This window comes from Phalangium opilio, unplaced genomic scaffold (assembly GCF_054372755.1).
Source record: "Phalangium opilio isolate 3A_F unplaced genomic scaffold, DU_Popi_V2 ptg001170l_1, whole genome shotgun sequence".
NCBI lineage: Eukaryota > Metazoa > Arthropoda > Arachnida > Opiliones > Phalangiidae > Phalangium > Phalangium opilio.
In genome coordinates, this window is record NW_028324255.1 from 9,207,324 (window position 1) to 9,216,920 (window position 9,597).

Consider the following 9,597-nt stretch of genomic DNA (forward strand, 5'->3'; position numbering starts at 1 on the left):
ATTTCACTCACCTTAAAACGCGCGCAACATTTATTCCTCGTCTGAAATAGTACCAGCCTGGCACGCGCGTTTGTGACGTAGAATTTGAGGCAAATTCAGAGGGGGGTTGAAGTTTTTCACGTGATCGAGTTCTAATTTTGAATAGCGCGCGCGCACGCGCGCCAAAAGTAAAAAGTTTGCCTCAATTTCTACGTCATCAGCCCCCCAGTCCCCACCCGCGCGAATTTTTGTGCCATAAATGTGTTTAAAATCAAAATGCCTTACTGAAGGCTACAGGGAAATATCCATGATGCGTAAGCTTCTATTATAAATCCATGGCCCAAGTAAGGCAACTTAAGCCTTGGTCGAAACTAACATCTAAAATATAAATTAAAAAGGTATCTTAAGTATAGAATTTCAACCGAGACACATAATTAAATGAAAATTAGACCCGCCAGAGAAGTTTTTAATAAATATAGTGTTATATTTATTGAAAAATATTAAGTTAAAGTTTCAAGGCGGTGAAATGGCAAATAAGCGTCGTCTACTGTAGAGTAACGAACAATTAGCGTCGTCTGCTGTAGAATAATCTTTTGAGGTACTTACATTTTTAAATTAAATTAACATACTTAGACTTAATTAAATTTGATGAAACTTGAAAAAGGCACACCTTGAATAGTTACTTGTTAATTTAAAAGTATTCCGAAAGCTAACGGCTATGTAGTTTTTAAATGATTCGATGTACAGGAGCACCAAAAACCCCATGTCATTCCTATGGGAAAATCGGCGAAAATCTGTGAATTTTCATTTAACATAACGGGAGGGTGTGGAATCTTATCTAGAAGGGCCTACCGGCCCTCTAGAATTATTACGTGAGTTCACCTCGTTTGAGCCCGGATAGCTCAGTCGGTAGAGCGTTAGGCTTTTAACCTAACGGTCCAGGGTTCGAGTCCCTGTTCGGGCGACTGTGTTTTTGAAGAATCATCAATAATTGAAACTTCAGATCATTTAATTTCCAGTAAAATTATTGAAATTCTAATCCCAATTATTACGGGAGTTCATTTCGTTTCAGCTTGGATAGCTCAGTCGGTAGAGCGTTAGGCTTTTAACCTAACGGTCCAGGGTTCGAGTCCCTGTTCGGGCGACTCTGTTTTTAAAGAATCGTCAATAATTTAAACTTCAGATCATTTCACTTTCAATAAATTTATGTAAATTCTAATTCCAATTATTACGTGAGTTCACCTCGTTTGAGCCCGGATAGCTCAGTCGGTAGAGCGTTAGGCTTTTAACCTAACGGTCCAGGGTTCGAGTACCTGTTCGGGCCATAATGTTTTTGAAGAATCATCAATAATTTAAACTTCAGATCATTTAATTTCCAGTAAAATTATTGAAATTCTAATCCCAATTATTACGGGAGTTCATTTCGTTTCAGCTCGGATAGCTCAGTCGGTAGAGCGTTAGGCTTCAAACCACGGTCCAGGGTTCGACTCCTTGTTCGGGCCATTCTGTTTTTGAAGAATCATCAATAATTTAAACTTCAGATCATTTAATTTCCAGTAAAATTATTGAAATTCTTATTCCAATTATTACGGGAGTTCACCTCGCTTGAGCCCGGGAAGCTCAGTCGGTAGAGCGTTAGGCTTTTAACCTAACGGTCCAGGGTTCGAGTACCTGTTCGGGCCATTCTGTTTTTGAAGAATCATCAATAATTTAAACTTCAGATCATTTCACTTTCAATAAATTTATGTAAACTCTAATTCCAATTATTACGGGATTTAACTTCGTTTGAGACAGTATAGCTCAGTCGGTAGAGCGTTAGGCTTTTAACCTAACGGTCCAGGGTTCGAGTACCTGTTCGGGCCATTCTGTTTTTGAAGAATCATCAATAATTTAAACTTCAGATCATTTAATTTCCAGTAAAATTATTGAAATTCTTATTCCAATTATTACGGGAGTTCACCTCGCTTGAGCCCGGGTAGCTCAGTCGGTAGAGCGTTAGGCTTTTAACCTAACGGTCCAGGGTTCGAGTCCCTGTTCGGGCGACTATGTTTTTGAAGAATCATCAATAATTTAAACTTCAGATCATTTAATTTCCAGTAAAATTATTGAAATTCTAATCCCAATTATTACGGGAGTTCATTTCGTTTCAGCTCGGATAGCTCAGTCGGTAGAGCGTTAGGCTTCAAACCACGGTCTAGGGTTCGACTCCTTGTTCGGGCGACTGTGTTTTTAAAGAATCATCAATAATTTAAACTTCAGATCATTTAATTTCCAGTAAAATTATTGAAATTCTAGTCCCAATTATTACGGGAGTTCATTTCGTTTTAGCCCGGATAGCTCAGTCGGTAGAGCGTTAGGCTTTTAACCTAACGGTCCAGGGTTCGAGTCCCTGTTCGGGCGACTCTGTTTTTAAAGAATCGTCAATAATTTAAACTTCAGATCATTTCATTTTCAATAAATTTATGTAAATTCTAATTCCAATTATTACGTGAGTTCACCTCGCTTGAGCCCGGATAGCTCAGTCGGTAGAGCGTTAGGCTTTTAACTTAACGGTCCAGGGTTAGAGTACCTGTTCGGGCCATAATGTTTTTGAAGAATCATCAATAATTTAAACTTCAGATCATTTCACTTTCAATAAATTTATGTAAATTCTAATTCCAATTATTACGGGATTTAACTTCGTTTGAGACAGGATAGCTCAGTCGGTAGAGCGTTAGGCTTTTAACCTAACGGTCCAGGGTTCGAGTCCCTTTTCGGGCGACTCTGTTTTTGAAGAATCATCAAAAATTTAAACTTGAGATCATTTAATTTCCAGTAAAATTATTGAAAATCTTATTCCAATTATTACGGGAGTTCACCTCGCTTGAGCCCGGATAGCTCAGTCGGTAGAGCGTTAGGCTTTTAACCTAACGGTCCAGGGTTCGAGTCCCTGTTCGGGCGACTGTGTTTTTGAAGAATCATCAATAATTTAAACTTCAGATCATTTAATTTCCAGTAAAATTATTGAAATTCTAATCCCAATTATTACGGGAGTTCATTTCGTTTCAGCTCGGATAGCTTAGTCGGTAGAGCGTTAGGCTTCAAACCACGGTCCAGGGTTCGACTCCTTGTTCAGGCGACTGTGTTTTTGAAGAATCATCAATAATTTAAACTTCAGATCATTTAATTTCCAGTAAAATTATTGAAATTCTAATCCCAATTATTACGGGAGTTCATTTCGTTTCAGCCCGGATAGCTCAGTCGGTAGAGCGTTAGGCTTTTAACCTAACGGCCCAGGGTTCGAGTCCCTGTTCGGGCGACTCTGTTTTTAAAGAATTGTCAATAATTTAAACTTCAGATCATTTCACTTTCAATAAATTATGTAAATTCTAATTCCAATTATTACGTGAGTTCACCTCGCTTGAGCCCGGATAGCTCATTCGGTAGAGCGTTAGTCTTTTAACCTAACGGTCCAGGGTTCGAGTACCTGTTCGGGCCATTCTGTTTTTGAAGAATCATCAATAATTTAAACTTCAGATCATTTCACTTTCAATAAATTTATGTAAACTCTAATTCCAATTATTACGGGATTTAACTTCGTTTGAGACAGGATAGCTCAGTCGGTAGAGCGTTAGGCTTTTAACCTAACGGTCCAGGGTTCGAGTACCTGTTCGGGCCATTCTGTTTTTGAAGAATCATCAATAATTTAAACTTCAGATCATTTAATTTCCAGTTAAATTATTGAAATTCTTATTCCAATTATTACGGGAGTTCACCTCGCTTGAGCCCGGGTAGCTCAGTCGGTAAAGCGTTAGGCTTTTAACCTAACGGTCCAGGGTTCGAGTCCCTGTTCGGGCGACTGTGTTTTTAAAGAATCATCAATAATTTAAACTTCAGATCATTTAATTTCCAGTAAAATTATTGAAATTCTAGTCCCAATTATTACGGGAGTTCATTTCTTTTTAGCCCGGATAGCTCAGTCGGTAGAGCGTTAGGCTTTTAACCTAACGGTCCAGGGTTCGAGTCCCTGTTCGGGCGACTCTGTTTTTAAAGAATCGTCAATAATTTAAACTTCAGATCATTTCACTTTCAATAAATTTATGTAAATTCTAATTCCAATTATTACGTGAGTTCACCTCGCTTGAGCCCGGATAGCTCAGTCGGTAGAGCGTTAGGCTTTTAACTTAACGGTCCAGGGTTAGAGTACCTGTTCGGGCCATAATGTTTTTGAAGAATCATCAATAATTTAAACTTCAGATCATTTAATTTCCAGTAAAATTATTGAAATTCTAATCCCAATTATTACGGGAGTTCATTTCGTTTCAGCCCGGATAGCTCAGTCGGTAGAGCGTTAGGCTTTTAACCTAACGGCCCAGGGTTCGAGTCCCTGTTCGGGCGACTCTGTTTTTAAAGAATTGTCAATAATTTAAACTTCAGATCATTTCACTTTCAATAAATTATGTAAATTCTAATTCCAATTATTACGTGAGTTCACCTCGCTTGAGCCCGGATAGCTCAGTCGGTAGAGCGTTAGTCTTTTAACCTAACGGTCCAGGGTTCGAGTACCTGTTCGGGCCATTCTGTTTTTGAAGAATCATCAATAATTTAAACTTCAGATCATTTCACTTTCAATAAATTTATGTAAACTCTAATTCCAATTATTACGGGATTTAACTTCGTTTGAGACAGGATAGCTCAGTCGGTAGAGCGTTAGGCTTTTAACCTAACGGTCCAGGGTTCGAGTACCTGTTCGGGCCATTCTGTTTTTGAAGAATCATCAATAATTTAAACTTCAGATCATTTAATTTCCAGTTAAATTATTGAAATTCTTATTCCAATTATTACGGGAGTTCACCTCGCTTGAGCCCGGGTAGCTCAGTCGGTAAAGCGTTAGGCTTTTAACCTAACGGTCCAGGGTTCGAGTCCCTGTTCGGGCGACTGTGTTTTTAAAGAATCATCAATAATTTAAACTTCAGATCATTTAATTTCCAGTAAAATTATTGAAATTCTAGTCCCAATTATTACGGGAGTTCATTTCTTTTTAGCCCGGATAGCTCAGTCGGTAGAGCGTTAGGCTTTTAACCTAACGGTCCAGGGTTCGAGTCCCTGTTCGGGCGACTCTGTTTTTAAAGAATCGTCAATAATTTAAACTTCAGATCATTTCACTTTCAATAAATTTATGTAAATTCTAATTCCAATTATTACGTGAGTTCACCTCGCTTGAGCCCGGATAGCTCAGTCGGTAGAGCGTTAGGCTTTTAACTTAACGGTCCAGGGTTAGAGTACCTGTTCGGGCCATAATGTTTTTGAAGAATCATCAATAATTTAAACTTCAGATCATTTCACTTTCAATAAATTTATGTAAATTCTATTTCCAATTTTTACGGGATTTAACTTCGTTTGAGACAGGATAGCTCAGTCGGTAGAGCGTTAGGCTTTTAACCTAACGGTCCAGGGTTCGAGTCCCTATTCGGGCGACTCTGTTTTTGAAGAATCATCAAAAATTTAAACTTAAGATCATTTAATTTCCAGTAAAATTATTGAAATTCTTATCCCAATTATTACGGGAGTTCACCTGGCTTGAGCCCGGATAGCTCAGTCGGTAGAGCGTTAGGCTTTTACCCTAACGGTCCAGGAATCGAGTCCCTGTTCGGGCGACTGTGTTTCTGAAGAGTCATCAATAATTTAAACTTCAGATCATTTAATTTCCAGTAAAATTATTGAAATTCTAATCCCAATTATTACGGGAGTTCATTTCGTTTCAGCTCGGATAGCTCAGTCGGTAGAGCGTTAGGCTTCAAACCACGGTCCAGGGTTCGACTCCTTCTTCGGGCGACTGTGTTTTTAAAGAATCATCAATAATTTAAACTTCAGATCATTTAATTTCCAGTAAAATTATTGAAATTCTAGTTCCAATTATTACGGGAGTTCATTTCGTTTTAGCCCGGATAGCTCAGTCGGTAGAGCGTTAGGCTTTTAACCTAACGGTCCAGGGTTCGAGTCCCTGTTCGGGCGACTCTGTTTTTAAAGAATCGTCAATAATTTAAACTTCTGATCATTTCACTTTCAATAAATTTATGTAAATTCTAATTCCAATTATTACGTGAGTTCACCTCGCTTGAGCCCGGATAGCTCAGTCGGTAGAGCGTTAGGCTTTTAACGTAACGGTCCAGGGTTCGAGTCCCTGTTCGGGCGACTGTGTTTTTGAAGAATCATCAATAATTTAAACTTCAGATCATTTAATTTCCAGTAAAATTATTGAAATTCTTATTCCAATTATTACGGGAGTTCACCTCGCTTGAGCCCGGGTAGCTCAGTCAGTAAAGCGTTAGGCTTTTAACCTAACGGTCCAGGGTTCGAGTCCCTGTTCGGGCGACTGTGTTTTTAAAGAATCATCAATAATTTAAACTTCAGATCATTTAATTTCCAGTAAAATTATTGAAATTCTAGTCCCAATTATTACGGGAGTTCATTTCGTTTTAGCCCGGATAGCTCAGTCGGTAGAGCGTTAGGCTTTTAACCTAACGGTCCAGGGTTCGAGTCCCTGTTCGGGCGACTCTGTTTTTAAAGAATCGTCAATAATTTAAACTTCAGATCATTTCACTTTCAATAAATTTATGTAAATTCTAATTCCAATTATTACGTGAGTTCACCTCGCTTGAGCCCGGATAACTCAGTCGGTAGAGCGTTAGGCTTTTAACTTAACGGTCCAGGGTTAGAGTACCTGTTCGGGCCATAATGTTTTTGAAGAATCATCAATAATTTAAACTTCAGATCATTTCACTTTCAATAAATTTATGTAAATTCTAATTCCAATTTTTACGGGATTTAACTTCGTTTGAGACAGGATAGCTCAGTCGGTAGAGCGTTAGGCTTTTAACCTAACGGTCCAGGGTTCGAGTCCCTGTTCGGGCGACTCTGTTTTTGAAGAATCATCAAAAATTTAAACTTAAGATCATTTAATTTCCAGTAAAATTATTGAAATTCTTATCCCAATTATTACGGGAGTTCACCTGGCTTGAGCCCGGATAGCTCAGTCGGTAGAGCGTTAGGCTTTTAACCTAACGGTCCAGGGTTCGAGTCCCTGTTCGGGCGACTGTGTTTTTGAAGTGTCATCAATAATTTAAACTTCAGATCATTTAATTTCCAGTAAAATTATTGAAATTCTAATCCCAATTATTAAGGGAGTTCATTTCGTTTCAGCTCGGATAGCTCAGTCGGTAGAGCGTTAGGCTTCAAACCACGGTCCAGGGTTCGGCTCCTTGTTCGGGCGACTGTGTTTTTGAAGAATCATCAATAATTTAAACTTCAGATCATTTAATTTCCAGTAAAATTTTTGAAATTCTAATCCCAATTATTACGGGAGTTCATTTCGTTTTAGCCCGGATAGCTCAGTCGGTAGAGCGTTAGGCTTTTAACCTAACGGTCCAGGGTTCGAGTCCCTGTTCGGGCGACTCTGTTTTTAAAGAATCGTCAATAATTTAAACTTCAGATCATTTCACTTTCAATAAATTTATGTAAATTCTAATTCCAATTATTACGTGAGTTCACCTCGCTTGAGCCCGGATAACTCAGTCGGTAGAGCGTTAGGCTTTTAACTTAACGGTCCAGGGTTAGAGTACCTGTTCGGGCCATAATGTTTTTGAAGAATCATCAATAATTTAAACTTCAGATCATTTCACTTTCAATAAATTTATGTAAATTCTAATTCCAATTATTACGGGATTTAACTTCGTTTCGGACAGGATAGCTCAGTCGGTAGAGCGTTAGGCTTTTAACCTAACGGTCCAGGGTTGGAGTACCTGTTCGGACCATTCTGTTTTTGAAGAATCATTAATAATTTAAACTTCAGATCATTTAATTTCCAGTAAAATTATTGAAATTCTTATTCCAATTATTACGGGAGTTCACCTCGCTTGAGCCCGGGTAGCTCAGTCGGTAAAGCGTTAGGCTTTTAACCTAACGGTCCAGGGTTCGAGTCCCTGTTCGGGCGACTGTGTTTTTAAAGATTTATCAATAATTTAAACTTCAGATCATTTAATTTCCAGTAAAATTATTGAAATTCTAGTCCCAATTATTACGGGAGTTCATTTCGTTTTAGCCCGGATAGCTCAGTCGGTAGAGCGTTAGGCTTTTAACCTAACGGTCCAGGGTTCGAGTCCCTGTTCGGGCGACTCTGTTTTTAAAGAATCGTCAATAATTTAAACTTCAGATCATTTCACTTTCAATAAATTTATGTAAATTCTAATTCCAATTATTACGTGAGTTCACCTCGCTTGAGCCCGGATAGCTCAGTCGGTAGAGCGTTAGGCTTTTAACTTAATGGTCCAGGGTTAGAGTACCTGTTCGGGCCATAATGTTTTTGAAGAATCATCAATAATTTAAACTTCAGATCATTTCACTTTCAATAAATTTATGTAAATTCTAATTCCAATTTTTACGGGATTTAACTTCGTTTGAGACAGGATAGCTCAGTCGGTAGAGCGTTAGGCTTTTAACCTAACGGTCCAGGGTTCGAGTCCCTGTTCGGGCGACTCTGTTTTTGAAGAATCATCAAAAATTTAAACTTAAGATCATTTAATTTCCAGTAAAATTATTGAAATTCTTATCCCAATTTTTGCGGGAGTTCACCTGGCTTGGGCCCGGATAGCTCAGTCGGTAGAGCGTTAGGCTTTTAACCTAACGGTCCAGGGTTCGAGTCCCTGTTCGGGCGACTGTGTTTTTGAAGAGTCATCAATAAATTAAACTTCAGATCATTTAATTTCCAGTAAAATTATTGAAATTCTAATCCCAATTATTAAGGGAGTTCATTTCGTTTCAGCTCGGATAGCTCAGTCGGTAGAGCGTTAGGCTTCAAACCACGGTTCAGGGTTCGACTCCTTGTTCGGGCGACTCTGTTTTTGAAGAATCATCAATAATTTAAACTTCAGATCATTTAATTTCCAGTAAAATTATTGAAATTCTAATCCCAATTATTACGGGAGTTCATTTCGTTTTAGCCCGGATAGCTCAGTCGGTAGAGCGTTAGGCTTTTAACCAAACGGTCCAGGGTTCGAGTCCCTGTTCGGGCGACTCTGTTTTTAAAGAATCGTCAATAATTTAAACTTCAGATCATTTCACTTTCAATAAATTTATGTAAATTCTAATTCCAATTATTACGTGAGTTCACCTCGCTTGAGCCCGGATAACTCAGTCGGTAGAGCGTTAGGCTTTTAACTTAACGGTCCAGGGTTAGAGTACCTGTTCGGGCCATAATGTTTTTGAAGAATCATCAATAATTTAAACTTCAGATCATTTCACTTTCAATAAATTTATGTAAATTCTAATTCCAATTATTACGGGATTTAGCTTCGTTTGAGACAGGATAGCTCAGTCGGTAGAGCGTTAGGCTTTTAACCTAACGGTCCAGGGTTCGAGTCCCTGTTCGGGCGACTCTGTTTTTGAAGAATCATCAAAAATTTAAACTTAAGATCATTTAATTTCCAGTAAAATTATTGAAATTCTTATCCCAATTATTGCGGGAGTTCACCTGGCTTGAGCCCGGATAGCTCAGTCGGTAGAGCGTTAGGCTTTTAACCTAACGGTCCAGGGTTCGAGTCCCTGTTCGGGCGACTCTGTTTTTGAAGAATCATCAAAAAT

At 38.6% G+C, this 9,597-nt stretch overlaps 23 non-coding genes across 23 annotated transcripts; all 23 read left to right on the forward strand.

Annotated features, from left to right (window-relative positions):
- The first annotated feature begins 870 nt into the window (after nt 1-870).
- Nucleotides 871-943, forward strand: TRNAK-UUU (transfer RNA lysine (anticodon UUU)). The gene has a single exon. It is a non-coding gene; the product is annotated as a tRNA-Lys (tRNA).
- A 107-nt stretch (nt 944-1,050) lies between these two features.
- Nucleotides 1,051-1,123, forward strand: TRNAK-UUU (transfer RNA lysine (anticodon UUU)). Its single transcript has one exon. It is a non-coding gene; the product is annotated as a tRNA-Lys (tRNA).
- A 107-nt stretch (nt 1,124-1,230) lies between these two features.
- TRNAK-UUU (transfer RNA lysine (anticodon UUU)) lies at nt 1,231-1,303 on the forward strand. Its single transcript has one exon. It is a non-coding gene; the product is annotated as a tRNA-Lys (tRNA).
- A 645-nt stretch (nt 1,304-1,948) lies between these two features.
- Nucleotides 1,949-2,021, forward strand: TRNAK-UUU (transfer RNA lysine (anticodon UUU)). The gene has a single exon. It is a non-coding gene; the product is annotated as a tRNA-Lys (tRNA).
- A 285-nt stretch (nt 2,022-2,306) lies between these two features.
- Nucleotides 2,307-2,379, forward strand: TRNAK-UUU (transfer RNA lysine (anticodon UUU)). Its single transcript has one exon. It is a non-coding gene; the product is annotated as a tRNA-Lys (tRNA).
- A 467-nt stretch (nt 2,380-2,846) lies between these two features.
- TRNAK-UUU (transfer RNA lysine (anticodon UUU)) lies at nt 2,847-2,919 on the forward strand. Its single transcript has one exon. It is a non-coding gene; the product is annotated as a tRNA-Lys (tRNA).
- A 285-nt stretch (nt 2,920-3,204) lies between these two features.
- TRNAK-UUU (transfer RNA lysine (anticodon UUU)) lies at nt 3,205-3,277 on the forward strand. The gene has a single exon. It is a non-coding gene; the product is annotated as a tRNA-Lys (tRNA).
- A 466-nt stretch (nt 3,278-3,743) lies between these two features.
- On the forward strand, nt 3,744-3,816 carry TRNAK-UUU (transfer RNA lysine (anticodon UUU)). The gene has a single exon. It is a non-coding gene; the product is annotated as a tRNA-Lys (tRNA).
- A 107-nt stretch (nt 3,817-3,923) lies between these two features.
- TRNAK-UUU (transfer RNA lysine (anticodon UUU)) lies at nt 3,924-3,996 on the forward strand. Its single transcript has one exon. It is a non-coding gene; the product is annotated as a tRNA-Lys (tRNA).
- Nucleotides 3,997-4,283: 287 nt separating this feature from the next.
- On the forward strand, nt 4,284-4,356 carry TRNAK-UUU (transfer RNA lysine (anticodon UUU)). Its single transcript has one exon. It is a non-coding gene; the product is annotated as a tRNA-Lys (tRNA).
- Nucleotides 4,357-4,822: 466 nt separating this feature from the next.
- On the forward strand, nt 4,823-4,895 carry TRNAK-UUU (transfer RNA lysine (anticodon UUU)). The gene has a single exon. It is a non-coding gene; the product is annotated as a tRNA-Lys (tRNA).
- A 107-nt stretch (nt 4,896-5,002) lies between these two features.
- On the forward strand, nt 5,003-5,075 carry TRNAK-UUU (transfer RNA lysine (anticodon UUU)). The gene has a single exon. It is a non-coding gene; the product is annotated as a tRNA-Lys (tRNA).
- An 825-nt stretch (nt 5,076-5,900) lies between these two features.
- Nucleotides 5,901-5,973, forward strand: TRNAK-UUU (transfer RNA lysine (anticodon UUU)). The gene has a single exon. It is a non-coding gene; the product is annotated as a tRNA-Lys (tRNA).
- A 107-nt stretch (nt 5,974-6,080) lies between these two features.
- TRNAK-UUU (transfer RNA lysine (anticodon UUU)) lies at nt 6,081-6,153 on the forward strand. Its single transcript has one exon. It is a non-coding gene; the product is annotated as a tRNA-Lys (tRNA).
- A 107-nt stretch (nt 6,154-6,260) lies between these two features.
- TRNAK-UUU (transfer RNA lysine (anticodon UUU)) lies at nt 6,261-6,333 on the forward strand. Its single transcript has one exon. It is a non-coding gene; the product is annotated as a tRNA-Lys (tRNA).
- A 107-nt stretch (nt 6,334-6,440) lies between these two features.
- TRNAK-UUU (transfer RNA lysine (anticodon UUU)) lies at nt 6,441-6,513 on the forward strand. The gene has a single exon. It is a non-coding gene; the product is annotated as a tRNA-Lys (tRNA).
- A 467-nt stretch (nt 6,514-6,980) lies between these two features.
- On the forward strand, nt 6,981-7,053 carry TRNAK-UUU (transfer RNA lysine (anticodon UUU)). Its single transcript has one exon. It is a non-coding gene; the product is annotated as a tRNA-Lys (tRNA).
- A 285-nt stretch (nt 7,054-7,338) lies between these two features.
- TRNAK-UUU (transfer RNA lysine (anticodon UUU)) lies at nt 7,339-7,411 on the forward strand. The gene has a single exon. It is a non-coding gene; the product is annotated as a tRNA-Lys (tRNA).
- A 467-nt stretch (nt 7,412-7,878) lies between these two features.
- Nucleotides 7,879-7,951, forward strand: TRNAK-UUU (transfer RNA lysine (anticodon UUU)). Its single transcript has one exon. It is a non-coding gene; the product is annotated as a tRNA-Lys (tRNA).
- A 107-nt stretch (nt 7,952-8,058) lies between these two features.
- Nucleotides 8,059-8,131, forward strand: TRNAK-UUU (transfer RNA lysine (anticodon UUU)). Its single transcript has one exon. It is a non-coding gene; the product is annotated as a tRNA-Lys (tRNA).
- A 467-nt stretch (nt 8,132-8,598) lies between these two features.
- Nucleotides 8,599-8,671, forward strand: TRNAK-UUU (transfer RNA lysine (anticodon UUU)). Its single transcript has one exon. It is a non-coding gene; the product is annotated as a tRNA-Lys (tRNA).
- A 285-nt stretch (nt 8,672-8,956) lies between these two features.
- TRNAK-UUU (transfer RNA lysine (anticodon UUU)) lies at nt 8,957-9,029 on the forward strand. Its single transcript has one exon. It is a non-coding gene; the product is annotated as a tRNA-Lys (tRNA).
- Nucleotides 9,030-9,496: 467 nt separating this feature from the next.
- On the forward strand, nt 9,497-9,569 carry TRNAK-UUU (transfer RNA lysine (anticodon UUU)). The gene has a single exon. It is a non-coding gene; the product is annotated as a tRNA-Lys (tRNA).
- Nucleotides 9,570-9,597: the final 28 nt, after the last annotated feature.